Here is a 16,499-nt window from a genome sequence, read left to right on the forward strand (position 1 = left end):
AGCATGCTGGGACGTGACACAGCTCCAGCGATGCATTAAAAATGGTGGTAAACACCGGTGCAAGCTGGTCAGCACAGTGCTTCAGGGCAGAGGGGGAGACAGAGTCCGGGCCGGCCGCCTTCCGGGGATTCTGACTAGAAAACAGCCGTTTCACCTCAGGCCATCAGGCCACCATAAGAACCGCAGGTAGTCAACATGTTTTTCAGATACCTTAACCTGATGGAACATGGTTCCTGTCTGAATCTGATGAGGACTCCAATAAGTGAGTTGGTAAGATCGGGACCCTGAAGCAGTTGACAGTTTAGTGATGTTGCAATCAAAGACGACTCTCAAGGTGCCTTTCTTTGAGTAATGCACACCATGATGTGGGATATACCAGAGTTTTCCATCACCTCGATTCAGCTGGTCCACTGGCACCAATTCAGCATAGCCACTGTTAATCATATCTGTGGGGAAAGAAGTGTATTCATCATGGAACTTTTCCTTTTTGTTAAACTTGCGTTTCAGGCTCTGGATGCGTTGCTCTGCGATACAACGGTTGTTTGGCATGATGGGATCTTCTTGTTTGAAAGGCAAGTTTAGACAGTAATGTCCCTCTTCAATCTTTGCCGAGTGGTTTACAATATCAAGGAATTTTACCTCTTCTCTTGACATTTCCTCTGTTTCTTTACTGGCTCTTTCACTGAAATCCTTGTTGTACTGTTTGACAAGTAACTCCTCTATGTTTAGAATAGATATTCTATTGACAGCAGCAGCAGGGCAGCCATTCTCATCCCTGATGGTGTTGTCTCCTCTTAAGGGACCATAGATGACCCACCCCAATAGGGTCCTCACAGCGTCTGGTCCATCTGCCTGGCTATTGACCACCTCCCAGGGTTCCAGTACCTTTGAGGCGTTTGTGCCGATGAGGAGGTCAATGCCAGAGTCTATTTCAGGTATTGTGATATGGTTCAAATATGGCCATGGTGACAAGTCCTGTTGTTTTGGAATATTGTGTTGTGAAACTGGCATGGTTTTATGAGTGAACACATCAGGCAGTTGAATGAAGCTGTCACTGTCCATCCTAGCTATTTCCAAACCGGTAATATGGTAGCTGGTCTCAGGCTTCACTTGGTTCATGGTACGGAGAAGAATATTAGTTTTTTGTCCAGGAATGTTTAGCCTTCTCATTAAGCTTTCAGTGCAGAATGTAGATGTGCATCCATGATCCAAGAATGCATACGTTTCCAATACTGTGTGCCCCTTGTGGCTCTTTACCTGTACTGGTACTATGGAGAAGAGGGATGGTTTCATCACCGGCCCCAATATGACCACAGGTGTGAGGTGAGACGACAGCATTGTCTCCTAATGATTCCTGTGCCATTTGTTCAATGTGGAGTATATCGGGATGTTTTTGTTTACATGTACCACACGTTAAACGACTTTTGCAGTCTCTGCTTAAGTGTCCTCTTCTCAAACAGCCAAAACAGACTCCCTTTTCCTTTAAGAAGTCTATCTTCTCTCTGTGTTTTTTCTTCTTCATCTGTGGACACCGCTCCAATGTGTGATCACTTTTATTGCAGAACAGACAAGAAGAACTGATGAATACATTTCTTTTCACTCCATTTGACTCCACTGCTGGCTCCATGGGTGTTACTGTTGTTGCAAAACGATAGGTTATGACTATAACCAAGTTCTGTTAATTAGTGGTGACGCTCGGCATCACTCATGCACTGTCCTCACACACGTGCACGCACACTGAATAAAGACCACCATGTACCTTTAATCCCAATATTTGTCTGACCACACCCCTATCAGCTCACCTACATAAGCAGGTGTGTGGTCACCTGCTCTCTTCCTTCCCAAGCTTTCACCACAAGGTGAGATCAAGGGCTGCAGCGGTGTTGGATGCCGAGCGTCACCACTAATTAACAGAACTTGGTTATAGTCATAACCTATCGTTCTGTATCATTAGTGGATCCGCTCGGCATCACTCATGCACATAGGGAGGCAGAGCGGAGCCACCGGCCGACAAATACACCCCGCTGAAGGCCCCCCACAACCATCAGAACAGGGAGGGCCGAGCCCCCCCGACCCCCCCTAATGGAGGGCACCCCCCCTATTGGAGGTTTCCCGGGAGGGCGACGGACCCGACCGTGCGAAGAGGCACTCAAGCAACTCAACGCACAGGGTGAGCAGACCGTGGCCTGACCCCACGACTACACACACGCACAACCCGCATGCCACCCGGGAACGAACGGAGGGAACAACCTCGTTACTGCCCCCAGAATCACGGGGTCAAGGGCAAACCCAACCCCGTGGCAAGGCCGTAGCAGCGGAGCGCGAAGGAAGGCCCAGACCCACCAAAGGGACTGGACCCCCTGGAATAGGGGCCCGGAGAAGTCCATGATGCCAGCATCAAGACCCCACCAGGTGGGCACTTAGTGACCCCGCCCCCCACATCGCCAGCGTATCCGGACAAAGGCCCCTCAGCCGAGCGGGCCCTGTCCCCCCAATAGTACACCGCCTGGCACACTGACCCTGCAGAACAGGCAGTCAGCATGGCCGTAAGCACACAAAAAAGGTTAACCAACGGAAGCAGGCAGCGCACCGGGGAAAAAACCAGGCAACAGGCTGTTAACCCGAGCCTGGAGACTGCGGACGAGACAGGCGCCACAGGAGTCAGCTGAAAAACAGCCGCCCCGGCGGAAGGGGCGTATGCTGGCGTTGTTGCATGACCAAGCCTCCATTTAAAAAAAACCCACCCAGAGGGGTTGAGGCAGAGAAGGCTGACACGATTGGCAGACGTCATGAACGTGCAGGGGCACCCTCAACCGGGTAACCCGGGAGTTGACACTGCTCCAACACACCAGGGAATCAAACACCTTGTCGTTACCCAATGCGGTGGTTGTTCCTATAACCCAGGGCTATTCAACTGGCGGCCCGCGGGCCAGATCCGGCCCGCGGGATGATTCTGACCGGCCCGCCAAAGATTACATGATAATAAAAAAAAATAAAAAAAATTTAAAATAAATATATTTTTTTAATATATATATTTTTTTTATGTCAACGTTAACACGCACAATTGAGCCTAAAGTCACTCAATTAATGACAGATTTCATTGATAAATTGAGGGAAAACTTTGCAAGTCGATTTGATGAATTTGACATTTCCAGAGAATTGATGCATTTTGTGAGCAACCCATTTGCCAATGTAGCTGCTATTTCCACAAAAGGACAAGAGTTCCTTGCATCACTTCACATTGATGAAGGTCTCCTGCAACTTTAAATAATTGACATGCAAGCATCATCTGCTCTGAAGCAGGCACTTGAGAATGAATCCACCACAACATTTTGGATAAAGTGTATTCATGTCAAGACATTCCCCAAAATAAAAACGCTGGCAATATCTGTGCTAACAATGTTTGGCTCAACATACACCTGTGAATCCAGTTTCTCTCACATGAATGCCATTAAAACAAGCAACGTGCCTCCTTGACAAATGAGCATTTGCATCACTGTTTGCGGGTAGCCCTCACTTCCTATGAACCCTCTTTCTCTGCCATTGCCCAGTCAAAGAAGTGCAATCGCTCTCATTAGATGTGTGTATGTAGGCTAGGCCTGTCTGCCCCCCACCCCCCTGATGTTTGAGAGTTAAGAGTGGACAATAAGTGCTAATAAGATGCTGTGATTTGCTGTTGTTGCACAGACATGAAGCACTTTTTCATAAGCTCAGCTGCACTATAAATGTGTTTTTTTGTTCAAGTGTTGATGTTAGAATGTTCAGATGCACATCATGCACTTGTTTGTTTTTTATTTTATTTTTATATTGAAATGTTGAAGAGGAGATGTTGCAGTTGTTGCACAGTCATAAATGAAGCACTTTCTGCAGGAGATGTTGCAGATGTGGCACATAAATGAAGCACTTTTTTTGAAAAGTATACTACTTTTGCAATGTAGTTAAATAAAAGTTGTGAAAATGTGGTTGCGTGTTGTGTCAAGTGTACATATATTCATAGCACGGGGAGGCGCCGTGGCAGTCCGGCCCCTGGCCCCTTGGGTTTCTGACAATGTGGCCCCCTGAACAATTTAGTTGAATAGCCCTGCTATAACCCCTCAAGAAAAAACTCCAAAACACACCTGCGGATACACACTGGCTATACCGCAGTACAAGTCTTTCAGTTTTCAAAAACGGGTTATCCCAGGCCTACGGGTCGACGAAACATTACTTCGGACTGGGCCCGGCGATACGGGAAGCACAGGGTCACCAGAGGAGGTCAAAGACAGGCCCCTCTTCGCCATGCGTGAGAGAGGAGCGAAAAGAATGGAGAACCAGCCCCAAGCACACCGTACTTGGTATTCCCAGGCGGTCTCCCAACCAAGTACTAACCAGGACCAACCTGCGTAGCGGCCGAGATCTGACGAGATCGAGCATGTACAGGTTGGCAAGGCCGTAAGCCATTACGACAGTGCTGAGTAAAAAATGTACCCAACCAGGGTCTCCATAACGCTTAACCCTGTGACACCCGGACCGACCTGGCATTTTTCCCCTGAAAAAAGCCCAAGTCCCTCAGGGTACCAGAACAGCAGATCTGCATCCCCGGCGGACAACGGGTTCAACTGATCCGGACCAGCGTGACCAGAACCAGTCTCGTGCCCTAACCACGCCGACATGCCTACTCCAGGAGAAGGGGCAGATATGCGTGTTGATCTTAAACATGAAAAGAAGGCGCCACCCAGACGTTCGGGGCGAACCGCGCCCGGTGGCCCACCCCCAGGGCGTGAGACCCCTCTACATATGTTCAGATCCATTCCGTCATCATCCCCCAGATATGAACGAGAATCCGTCGACAACCAAAACAGGTCGTCGGAAGAGGAAAAACCTCCATCCCAGTTGCTTTATAAAAACGCAGTTTTAACCCCAAGCAACCAAGGCGTGCCAGTCAGTCGCCTGATTACAGAACACCCCGAGCTAGCACTATGCGTGCGTCGGGACACAACCACATCAATGAACAGGCTATTTAGACCTGTCATTGAATCCCCAAGGCGCCCAGGGGAACGACTAGAGGGGTGTGATACTTCCTAACTCCAACTCTTTTTAAAAGAAAAGAAGGAAGCACCAACAGTATGTATCCCAGTCTACACAGCCGGGGGTAATTTTTTTTTACATTTTTACATTCCACCACCCTCCCATAGAGAGGAGACGGAAATCCCCAGAGAGACTTCCCACGCGAGCTGTACAGATTGAAAAGAATATATTGCACCTTGAGCCACGTAAAAGTTTGGTTTTAGGGCTCTCCGGGGAGGAGGCACTGAACCCATACACACTCAATAATTGAATTGAATCGAATACACACACAATAGAGTAGGACTCCTTCTTGAGGTTCCACTCACCTTATCAATCTGAGGAGGAGGCTCTGTACTCTGAGGAGGCTCCCTCACATGGAAGGAGAGTCCCAACTCACAGAAGGCCCGAATAGGAGCTTCGTGAGGAGGAGCCCTGACCACCCCCCGAAACAGATACATCATATGGACCTGAACAGCACACGGAAGTCCTACCAACAGAGACGCGCACAGTGACGTACTCTATGGCGGGGGAATTTCTGCGGTGCACACGCCCAATATTCCAGGGCGTGGGACCAGGAAACTCTGGCCTTGCTAAGCACACACGAAAAGCGACCAAACAATTTTTTTCTTTTAGGAAAATAAAGTTTCTCAAGCAGTTTTTAGCACAACCTCAGCAATCAAGCTAAGGGTTACATCGTATCCCTACCACACAGTGACACAATGTAGTGTAACAACATGTCTGAGAGGAGGATGAAGAAGTCCCCAGGGAACCGGGGGGAAAACACAACCCTCCTACTTTACCCTTAAAGGATAACTCCACTTTTTTTTTTAAATTAGCTTATTTAACATCTTCCCTGGAGTTAGACAAGAAGATGCATACCTTTTTTGTCTCTGTGCGTGCATTTTAGCTTTGGGAATAGACGCTCCGTTAGCATAGCTTAGCTTCATCACTGGAAGTGGGGGAGGACAGTAGCCTTACAGTGCCTTACAGTGTATTGCAAGGTCTGACATTGACCAAACTTGATATGCATGACCTTGGTGGGCTCTAGGTCAACTCCTGAAAAGGGGGTCAATGTCAGACTTTGCAATCAAAAGTTAGGGGGCTAATAACCCTTGCCATAATTTCAGTGCGCCCCTAACTTTTGATTGGAAGGTCTGACATTGACCCCCTTTTCAGGAGTTGACCTAGAGCCCACCAAGGTCATGCATATCAAGTTTGGTCAATGTCAGACCTTGCAATACACTGTAAGGCACTGTAAGGCTACTGTCCTCCCCCACTTCCAGTGATGAAGCTAAGCTATGCTAACGGAGCGTCTATTCCCAAAGCTAAAATGCACGCACAGAGACAAAAAAGGTATGCATCTTCTTGTCTAACTCCAGGGAAGATGTTAAATAAGCGAATTTAAAAAAAAAGTGGAGTTATCCTTTAATACGGCCAGTTAAAACAGGAAAACCTGTTAATATGTGAACACACTGTTCATTGTCATTACAGGCTGAGAATCATTCTTTACTCATATGTCACTAAGCATAGCTTTATAGGTTAGTTAACCCCCTTAGTTGTGAATACACGGTACATAAACACACATGATGTTTCTCAACACAACAAACCAGATCATTTTCACATCTGTAATAAACAGTGGAGAAGCTAACGCCAGTGACAAGACAATTCACACATAAGTCGCATCGTATCCTAAATGTAGTGCAGCAACACTCGTTTTGGAAAACATCGTTATTTACAAAACATTTAGAAGGGAAAGCAAGAAGAAGTGCTCAAGGCCTGGTCAGAACCTTGCCTACCTTGAGCGCAGATCAAGCGAAACTGCAGTCTCTAACAAGGCACCGTAGTAAACACAGCCGTTCTGTGTTGTCGACCTGGGCAGCGTCGCCGCTCCATCCCGCCGCTACGGTCCCCCTTGTTGACGCAGTCCTTGCCGTCCTGGCTCAGGGCAGGTTCGACGAACATCCTCTGTCAAAGATGACGTCGTAGTCAAGAGTGTTTAAAACATGTTATAATCAAAGCACGTTCAACAGTGTAGCATTAAGCTAACGGCCGCCCTCGGCCGATAGCAGCAAGCTAACGTTTCCTAGCCTAGCCTAGGTAGGCCACAACTAGCACGCAAGCTAACGTTTCCTAGCCTAGTGATCACAACAGGCTAGCGCCGCAGCTAACAGCTGACTGGCTAACAGTAGGCCACCACTAGCACGTAAGCTAAGCAGCTATCACCTGAACTTGTACACAATGATATAACAATCACTCAGACAGGCCGCCGTTCTGAAACCCTCCTCACTTTTTAAGAGAAAAGAGAAACAAGATGTTAACACAGTTTTACAACGGTGATTTTACCAACACCCGACGGAGCCAGCACAATACCCAACTGGCCTGTAGCTGACTTGAACACAGATCTTCCGCTAACGAACATCCATGCCCATATTTCCTCGTGAGGGAATACTCTCATTTGTATATGAAAGAAGGGGCCTCACGGTGACAGAGAAACATCCACTCGTCCAGAAAACACAGGGATCACCAGTGTTATTGGTCGTGGCCCATTAGTTAACTATAATGGGCTTCAGACCAAGGTCTTCCGTCGCCTAAGAGGCTGAACAAAGGACCCTAGTCTGGGGCCGGTTTTCATAAACATTGTCAACTAGCCCCCATAGCACTAACAGACAAGTGGAGCTCGCCAGCAAAAACATTACTCACCAAACCTGGAACCCACCGCTTCTCACAACAGCGGCGCGTCCTACAGTCCAGCTGTGCCTTTACCGCAACCAGCACACAGCAAGGACTGCAGTTGGAAGGCATGTAGCGGCGCGAACTCCCAATACGAAAACCGGTGGGGATTTTTAGAATGATCATCATCTTCCAGACACTCCAGTACGAAGACAATATCGCCGTATTTTCTCGAATATAGTGAGAGAGAAAATAAAGATATGATGTCAACGTAACTCTTGTTTTCCAACTCTTCTCCTACTATCACATCACGTCAAGTGGGGATCTACCGAGGCACTTCCTTGTGGTGAAAGCGAGAAAGGAGGAGAGCAGGTGACCACATGATAAGTGCTGGCATAAGCCCCGGTCAGATTGATAACCCCATAACTCATTGGTCCGCATCTCAACTTCAAGCAGCGTCCTGCGACGTCTGTGATGTCCAGGACTCAATGCGTCTACAAACTGCAGGGGTTAAACCCAGCCGACCCAAGCCCACACACACACCCCTCCGTCCCCTCCAGTCATGCGGTTGATTGATTGGAGTTGCGGAGTATTCTTATTCTATTTTGCACTGAGAAGGACTTTTCCTATTCATAGGATATCCATTTCACTTATTCGGTTACACGTATTACCACTGTATGGCTTTACTTGATAATCACATTTATACCGAACCCACCTTTAGTCCATATACATATATATTTTTCTCCTTAGGCCTCCGTCTGGGGAAAGCTACACTTCTAAGGTTTTTTACATCATAAATCAGGCACATTACGGGTAAAGTTATAATGCAAAAAAACATCTCCATGCTTACCAGTCGTCTTTCAGTTTTGGGAAGAATGGAAGCAAAAGGGTGTTGGTCCAAAAGAAGATTGTTTTATTTTTTAACAGTATAAGATTACATTAAAGGCTCAGTTTCATTTTTATAAGTACACAGGTTTCAGCTTACAATGTATCAGGATTCAGTCATCTCCACAAAATCTCTCAAAAAAGTCTGCCTCTTGAATGGGCAACAGTCATTTTTATATTGATCCTGTATCATATTCTGATTGGTCTAAAAACAGTGATGTCACAGGGATGTCATTTCGCTTAGCAAACCAAAATACAATACGTAGTCAGGATGGACTCTCCTCTTCCTTTCACTCGCGTTACCTTTAGTTACCTAGTGTTTTTAAGTAAGAGAAAGTCCCTCCATTTTTCAGAACAAACAAAGGGTTTGCCTGTGGTAACCATGTGGTACCAGGCAGTACCGGGCGAGGCCATCCATAAGATTTCTTATCAAGACTCCTTAGAGGTTATAGCAGAGAATCTTCAGAGATGCCCTCCTCCAGAAAATCAGTTTACACATCATTTAGTATTATTCTCTACTGACAGTTAATTATAAGCATGACATTATGAAAACTTTACTGTAAACATTTAACATTTAATTGTTATATAGTTTTTAAGATTATCTCTATCGTTTCAAGACTCTGTATACATGACAGGTGTTTCCTTTACTCTAAAATTTCACAACCTCAGCCTTTACCTCCCCTGGGGCCCCATCACCTCAGAACATAAATGCATGTCTGTTCTGCTTCCTCCCTGTAAGGGTTAACATTACAGTTTACTCTCCTCTCCTGCTGCATCTCAGGGTCACATTCTTTAGGGTTAACTCCCTACTGCAGGCCTGCTCTCACAGACACCTCTTATGCAGACCAGGCAATTCTTTTTTAAGCAGAACAATCATTTCACTATCTTCCAACCAGAGTTTAGTTTTAAAGTCTATAAAGAATATACTGGTTATAAAGGAACGAACAGGATGTCAATTTCCAAAAGGGTCACTGTTGTTCTGTGGCACTTCACACCCTCTCTGTCATCCTGGTAGGTCATTGTCCATCGTCAATTCCTTCTTCTCTACGCAGAAGCATATAATTGAATAATGAAGCATATAATTACATGTGAAAAATAGGTCTATACAGCTATTGTTACATAAACAACAACAAAAAAATGTAGAACAGAAATCACTGTTCACCCCCCTATATTTTCACTGTCCTTTTTTAGAGAACAGGGCTTTGCTTTTCTTGATTATATTTTTACCAACATTTATTTTATTGGTAAGGTGTGGTTGGATACTTGGCTGGCTTTCTAGTTTTCTTTGGCCTCTCATACTCCGCCCAGCCTCTGGTTGGTGGTGGTGAAGTACTTGTACTGGGGACCTCTTGTCGTGACCCCCCGGGTCGAGAGGTCATCGATCTTGGGTCTTGCAGGCTGTGACCCTTTTCATCTCCGCTCCTGCCGCACCGAGGCATATCTCGTCCCTCTGAGCGGCCAAGTCTTTCCATGTCATGTATGGATTACATCCCTCCTCTGGGTTTAGTAACCAGCATTGTGGTTCCGGATCAAGCAGTGAGCAGTCAGGGAATTGTTCCTTGGCCTGACCCGTGTCACTAAAAGAGGTGAATATATAGTCCGACCAGGCCTCCCATCTCTCTGATGCGTTTCTTGGTTCACACGGGACTTGAGTGACCATTCTATAGTGGGTCACTGGTATTCCTCTATGTTCCTTAATCGTTGGTTCTTCAAACTCCCATTCAGTACGAGTCCTGGGGTAATCAATTGCCCTTATAAATCCCAGGGTTAGTGTGATGGCGAGTGCTACCAGAGTCACTCTTAGTATCCATTTAACTGCCACAGCCTTGGCGGATTTCTTGGGTTGAATCGCCAGGCTTGGTGATATCTCTTCTATGTTTGGAGCGGCCCTGTTCTCGGATTCATTGTCAGAATCTGACTGCTCCCATTCCCGGTCTATATCCATTGTCAAGCAGGTCATGATCTCTTTTCGAGCGGATTCATCATTTGGGCGGGGCACCGCATATGCCTCTTTGTTTAGACAGGTCATGTGCTCATATATATAGTCCCTGCCCATATGCGTTGGTTGTCTGATTATGACTGGCAGGTCATGGTATGGTGGGTTGGGTGGTGCCCAATATTCTGATGTCGGGGTACCGGGTCCCAGTGTGTCTTCGGGACCAGGCCGCGTGAATATTAAAGGCAACCAACTTGTGTTCAGCTTTTCGTTCAGCGTTTCTCTGATTGGCCACACGGCCACGTGACCGCCCGCCCCCTTTTGCCGCGAGCGCGGCAGAGGTCCCAAATGAAATGAATGAAGCGCGGAGCATAATGTATAATGTTATTTCGCGGAGCATAATGTATAATGTTATTTCGCGTTTGTAACGTCATAACATCAGTGGAGGCTGCTGACTGATTAATAATAAGCTCTCTTTTTACACCCATGGGCCATGTGGAACACCTTTCTAAAAAGTTGAAAGTAAAAATATGTATAGAAACAAATCATGCTTTTCTGCTGCCAGTAAGAAGACCATTGTACAATAATCCACAATTATGTCTGTATTTGATTATGGTGAAATTATGTACATGCATGCCTCTCCCTCCACCTGAAAGCCCATCCACGCTGTGTATCATAGAGCACTGGGTTTTATCACTGGAGATACATTTCTCACTCACCATTGTATTTTATATTACGTTACGAGTTAATCAGTCAGCAGCCTCCACTGATGTTATGGCGTTACAAACGCGAAATAACATTATACATTATGCTCCGCGAAATAAAGAGAGCTTATTATTAATCAGTCAGCAGCCTCCACTGATGTTATGACGTTACAAACGCGAAATAACATTATACATTATGCTCCGCGAAATAAAGAGAGTTTATTATTAATCAGTCAGCAGCCTCCACTGATGTTATGACGTTACAAACGCGAAATAACATTATACATTATGCTCCGCGAAATAACATTATACATTATGCTCCGCGCTTCATTCATTTCATTTGGGACCTCTGTCGCTTGCAGGGACCTCTGCCGCGCTCGCGGAAAAAGGGGGCGGGGCGTCGTGGCCAATCAGAGAAAAGCTGAACACAAGTTGGTTGCCTTTAATATTCACGCGACCAGGCCCACTGCGCATGGGTATGGGTTGTTCCTCGTACTCCGGGGCGACCAGGTTATAGGTGTTTGTGGTTTTCTTCAGGTAGGCCATATTCCCCCCTCTCGCCTTCCCTTCGCTGCCTGAGAAGAAAAGGTGAGACGGTTATCGCCTGTGCGCATCGAGCATGTACTACTTGGTCAAGGCTTCTGATCTTCGCCTGATGCGATCCCATATACTGGGCGCCCTCGAGCCTGGTCCCAAGCCGTCGGGGTAGTGTACCCTCTTTGGTTTGATCATGGACCCCTTCCTAATGCTTCCGATCACAGGACTGTCTTTCCCCGGGGTAATCTCCACAGAGAGGCCTCTGATAGGGTGTGGCATATGCCCCACACTCAGCGTGACAGAGAGTATCACCCATTGGTATTCTTTCCCATTCACGGGTCTCTCTGTATCTCCTGGGGATATAGACTTCCCTTTCGTGCCCGTTTTAGTTATTCCAGGCCCGTCCCTCACCAGTAGTTCTAGTGACAGGGTTTCTCGGAACCCTTCTCTGAGCTCTCCACTTATAGTGGTCAACCAATCGAATTCACCACCGTGTCTGTGTGCAGAGCTGGGGAAGGGCAAGGAGATCAGTCCCGAGGTTAGTAGCACAGCCCTTTTAGCCAGCATCATGCGCACCAGGCTGGCTACATCCAGTAGAAGGTCATTTCCTTTTAGTCTATCATTGGTCATGACCTCCTGTCCCTTGGTGAACAGTCTTGACCTCTCCTCCGTATCCTTTACCCAGAATGTGTCTGGTCCTTTCACCGGGAACATCTTGTCACCCCTTGAAGGCATTGCCCTGGGGAAACAGGTGTTTATGGTTTTCTCGAGATAGGTTTCCATCAGGCTGGCCAGGTTTTCCGTGCTGCCCTTGAAGGCTATACCTCCTCGGCCCGCGGCCCCTTTGCGGACTGGAGCATCCCCATCTTGCAGGTATCCTCTGCCCTTTGTCAGGTATATTCCTGAACCTAGTTTCACTTCCGTATGGTCTTGGCATTTGGCTAGAGCATAACCCAGCCATGAGCACCCGCACTTGGATGCTAACTGTGGGGTCATAGGAGGGTACGCTGCCAGTACTATACGGGGTCCGTATTCAATATAACATGCTTGGCAGACAATTATTCTGCATCCCCTCGGGCCCTCCTTTGGCCCAAAGGTGTAGGTATCATCGCCTGGGCGATATAGAGGTTTGTGATCCGTGGGGACCTGTTCTGGACGATTCCGTGACGGTCTGTGCCACAGAAGGTTAGTCACCTGGACGAGGCACAAGGTGCATTTATCCAGGTTGTGTCCCCATTTTGTCCATCTGATTATGCTTCCTCCTGGTCCCTCCACCGGTTCTGCTTCCGGGGTGTCGGGGTGACGTACTAGTGATCTGTTATCCGACAGATACCCCTTTTTTGCCGCCTTAACTGCTCCATCAGCTACGCCCATAAAAACACTGGCGCCTCTTATGTTTCCAGCGTCCCCATTCAAAGGGGACAATCCTGGCGCCATACAGATCAATATTTTGTGCCTGGCGCACTCCAAGGCGAAAGGCATGGACTCTCTAAGTCCCGGAACACCCCTTTGGGCCATCTTGCTTCCCGTTTCCTGTGGTGTAGAGCTTGAGACTCCAGCCATTTCCCCCGTTCTTCACCTGGTTTTGCGGACTTGATTTATGTGCACTATACCTAGGTCCTGCAATCTAAGTCGCCTGGGACTAAGTATTTCAACGATGGTATCTTTGCGTTCACACTTCTTGCTGGGATTCCCTGCCAGGGGTTTTCGGAGCACCCACACGGCTTCACCTAAGGAGAAGGGAGAGGAGACAGCCGTGTTATCTTTTGAAACACATCTCTTATCCTCTCTTCCCAAGTTCACAGCTTGGTGTATCCTAAGGAGGGAGGTTGGTTCATCCCAGGATCGCAACATATCCTCCTTGATTATCTGCTCTTTTATAGAGCGCACAGCTCTCTCGGCCACTCCGTTCGTATTGGGCTGGTAGGGTACCGAGTATTGGGCCATTACACCCGCTTCCTCCAGTAGTGTCTTCACTGATCCGTGAGTGAAGTAGGTGGCATTATCCATCCTGAGCGATGCAGCCTTTGGCTCTTCCCTTAGGAACTGTGATATGCAGTTGCATATAACTGCAGCCGTCGGAGTGGGGATAGGGTACATTCTGAGTCTACCTGGCCCATTGTCCACTATCACCAGTCCCTGCTTGTGTTTCCTTTTCGTCCCCTCTGACATGGGTCCAAACACGTCGGCGGAAAAATGCAGCCCTGCTTCAGATACTGCTATTTGTCCCGGTGGCACAGGCTCAGGTTTTGTCCCCCTTACCAGCGCACATCGTTCACAGGCCTTCCGGACTGTTATCGCCCTTTGTTTCGCTTTAGGTATGTGAATGTGGTTGCTTCTTAGGTATACCAACATCCTCTTACTTCCAACATGTCCAAGGTTATCATGTACCAGTCGGATCATGTGAGTAGCCTCGTCTTCCGGTACTCTCACCGTGCCTTTGTCTTCCCAGGCTGTGGGCGTGACTAAGGCCAGTCTTTTGAGTTTTAGCCCACCGACCTCACGGCGGTTTTGGGCCAGGGTGTCGACTTCTTTGTTTCCCTGGTAGTGGACCCCGGTTTCCTCCGTATGGCTTTTTAGCCATTTCCAAGCTATTTTCATGCCTCGGAATTGTTCCACTATGAGGGCCCAGAGGTCACCATGGGCCATTGGTCTGCCTGTGCTGGTTTCAAATCCTTTCGCTTCCCAGTACTCCAGGTTCTCTGTTCCTCCGTTGTAACAGTATTGGCTATCGGTTACAATAAGTAGTTTCGGTATGTGCTTCCCTTTGGCCATTATTATGCCCTCCAGTATAGCTGTTACCTCCGCCGTTTGGGCTGATCCATCGGTCCAGCCACTTGCTGTTTTGATGTTCTCATTGTTGTGTTTTAGAACATAGGCCCACTTGGCCTTTGTTCCGTCCTGTTTGTGCTGACTTCCGTCTGTGTAGAGTACCCAGTTGGGTTCGGCCTCAGGTTCTGTGAGCTTGGTTTTCGTTTCTAGGGGACACTTGGTTCCTGTTGTGATAAATCTCATTTTAGGATCCGTTAACATCATTGACCAATGTCCCCATCGTGATGTCATGGCCCTTGAGCCTGTAATAGTTCCCTTCGAGGCACTCTGCAGGGCAGGAAACTCTGTGGTTACTATTATATCTTTGTCTTGAGCCAAGTCCTTCAGGGCATTCCAGAATCTAAATACTCCACATAGGATTCGTTCTTCTTCTGTATACCGCTCCTCCGTATTGGTGAACTGCATGGATAAAAGTAGACAAGGGGTCTTCCCCTTTCTATTCTGACATTTCAGAGTTATCCCTTGCGTACCCTCCACTTGTGGGAATACTTCCAGATGTTTGGTGGGGTCTCTTTTTTCCAGATCTTTGCAGTTTTCCAGCACATGGGTCTTGAACACCGTCCAGCCTGGGTCCGCTTCCTCTATGGGGATGTTCCTATTCCTAGGGTTTTTTCCCTCGAGAGCTTTGCCTTTCAGTTTGTGGAGCGGGGATGCTTTGGTCGCATAGCCAGGCACATGGGTCATAATGTGGCCGCATTTTCCCATGGCAGAGTCCAGCTGACTCAGGGACACAGGCTTCTCTATGGCGGCTACCTGATCCAGGTATTCCCTGCTGACTGACTTTCCGGTGTCCGTGATGTTGAAACCCAGATACCTCAGGGTATGTTTCGCGATCTCGCACTTCTTGAGGCCTATCTTTAACCCGGCCCTGGAGAGGCGGGTCACTACCTGGTCCAGTAGTTCCAAGTGTTCCTGTTCCGAGTCATTGGTCTAATACACGTCGTCGATGTATATGGTGACGTCCAGACCTCTTAGGATGTCCTCTATGACTCCTTGGAACACATTCGGGGAGTTCTTATACCCCTGTGGTAATACTGTCCATCCATAGGACAGCCCGTTCCAGGTGAACGCCGTCTTTTGGGTGGATAGGGGGTCGATAGGTACTGACCAGAATCCATTAGCCAGGTCAATGCTAGACTTCCAACGTTTGTTGGGCAGATTCCTGGTTGTTTGTGCTATGTTTATCATTGTCCTGGTATCTGAGCATGTTCTGGCATTCAGGACAATTAAGTTGTGCACTAATCTCCATGATCCATCAGGTTTGGGGACTCCCATTACAGGGGTATTTGTTAGAGCAGAGTCCAACATAGTCAATACGCCCATTTCTTCCAATTCCGTGATGGTTTCTGTCAGTTCCTTTTTGCACCTCGGGTCCACCCTGTGTTGTGCTTGTCTCGGTGGTATGGTCCCTTTTATAGTGTGTGTATACTTGGGGTCCACTCTTCCCACGTCGTTCTTGTGGGTAGCATACAAGCCTCTCTTGAGTATTTCTCGTATGAGGGTTTTCTCGTGACTTTCGGACTCTTCCACAACCTTTTCCATTTCGTCCCGTATGTCCACTGGCTTCATATATTTGACACGGACTCTTTGCTGTGGCCTTCTCGGGTCACACTTGGGTATGAATTTTTCCTTTTCGTACAGTAGCATCAAGTCTTTTGGGGATAACAGGGGTTCCGAATTAGGTGGTCCTACCACTCCTGATATCCCATGCTTCTCTCCTGTACCCATGAGGGCTCTGGTCCCATTACCTAATTCCACTTCTATGGATCCGGTAATGGGTGTATTTACATGCAGGGAAATTTCCGCCCCGGTGTCTACTAGGTATTGGTCGTTTCCCACTTGACACGTTAACTTCCCATCAGTCTCCTGCGTTTTGAGTGCAATAGCAT

The sequence above is a fragment of the Notolepis coatsorum genome, assembly GCF_963971535.1.
Source record: "Notolepis coatsorum genome assembly, chromosome: 8".
NCBI lineage: Eukaryota > Metazoa > Chordata > Actinopteri > Aulopiformes > Paralepididae > Notolepis > Notolepis coatsorum.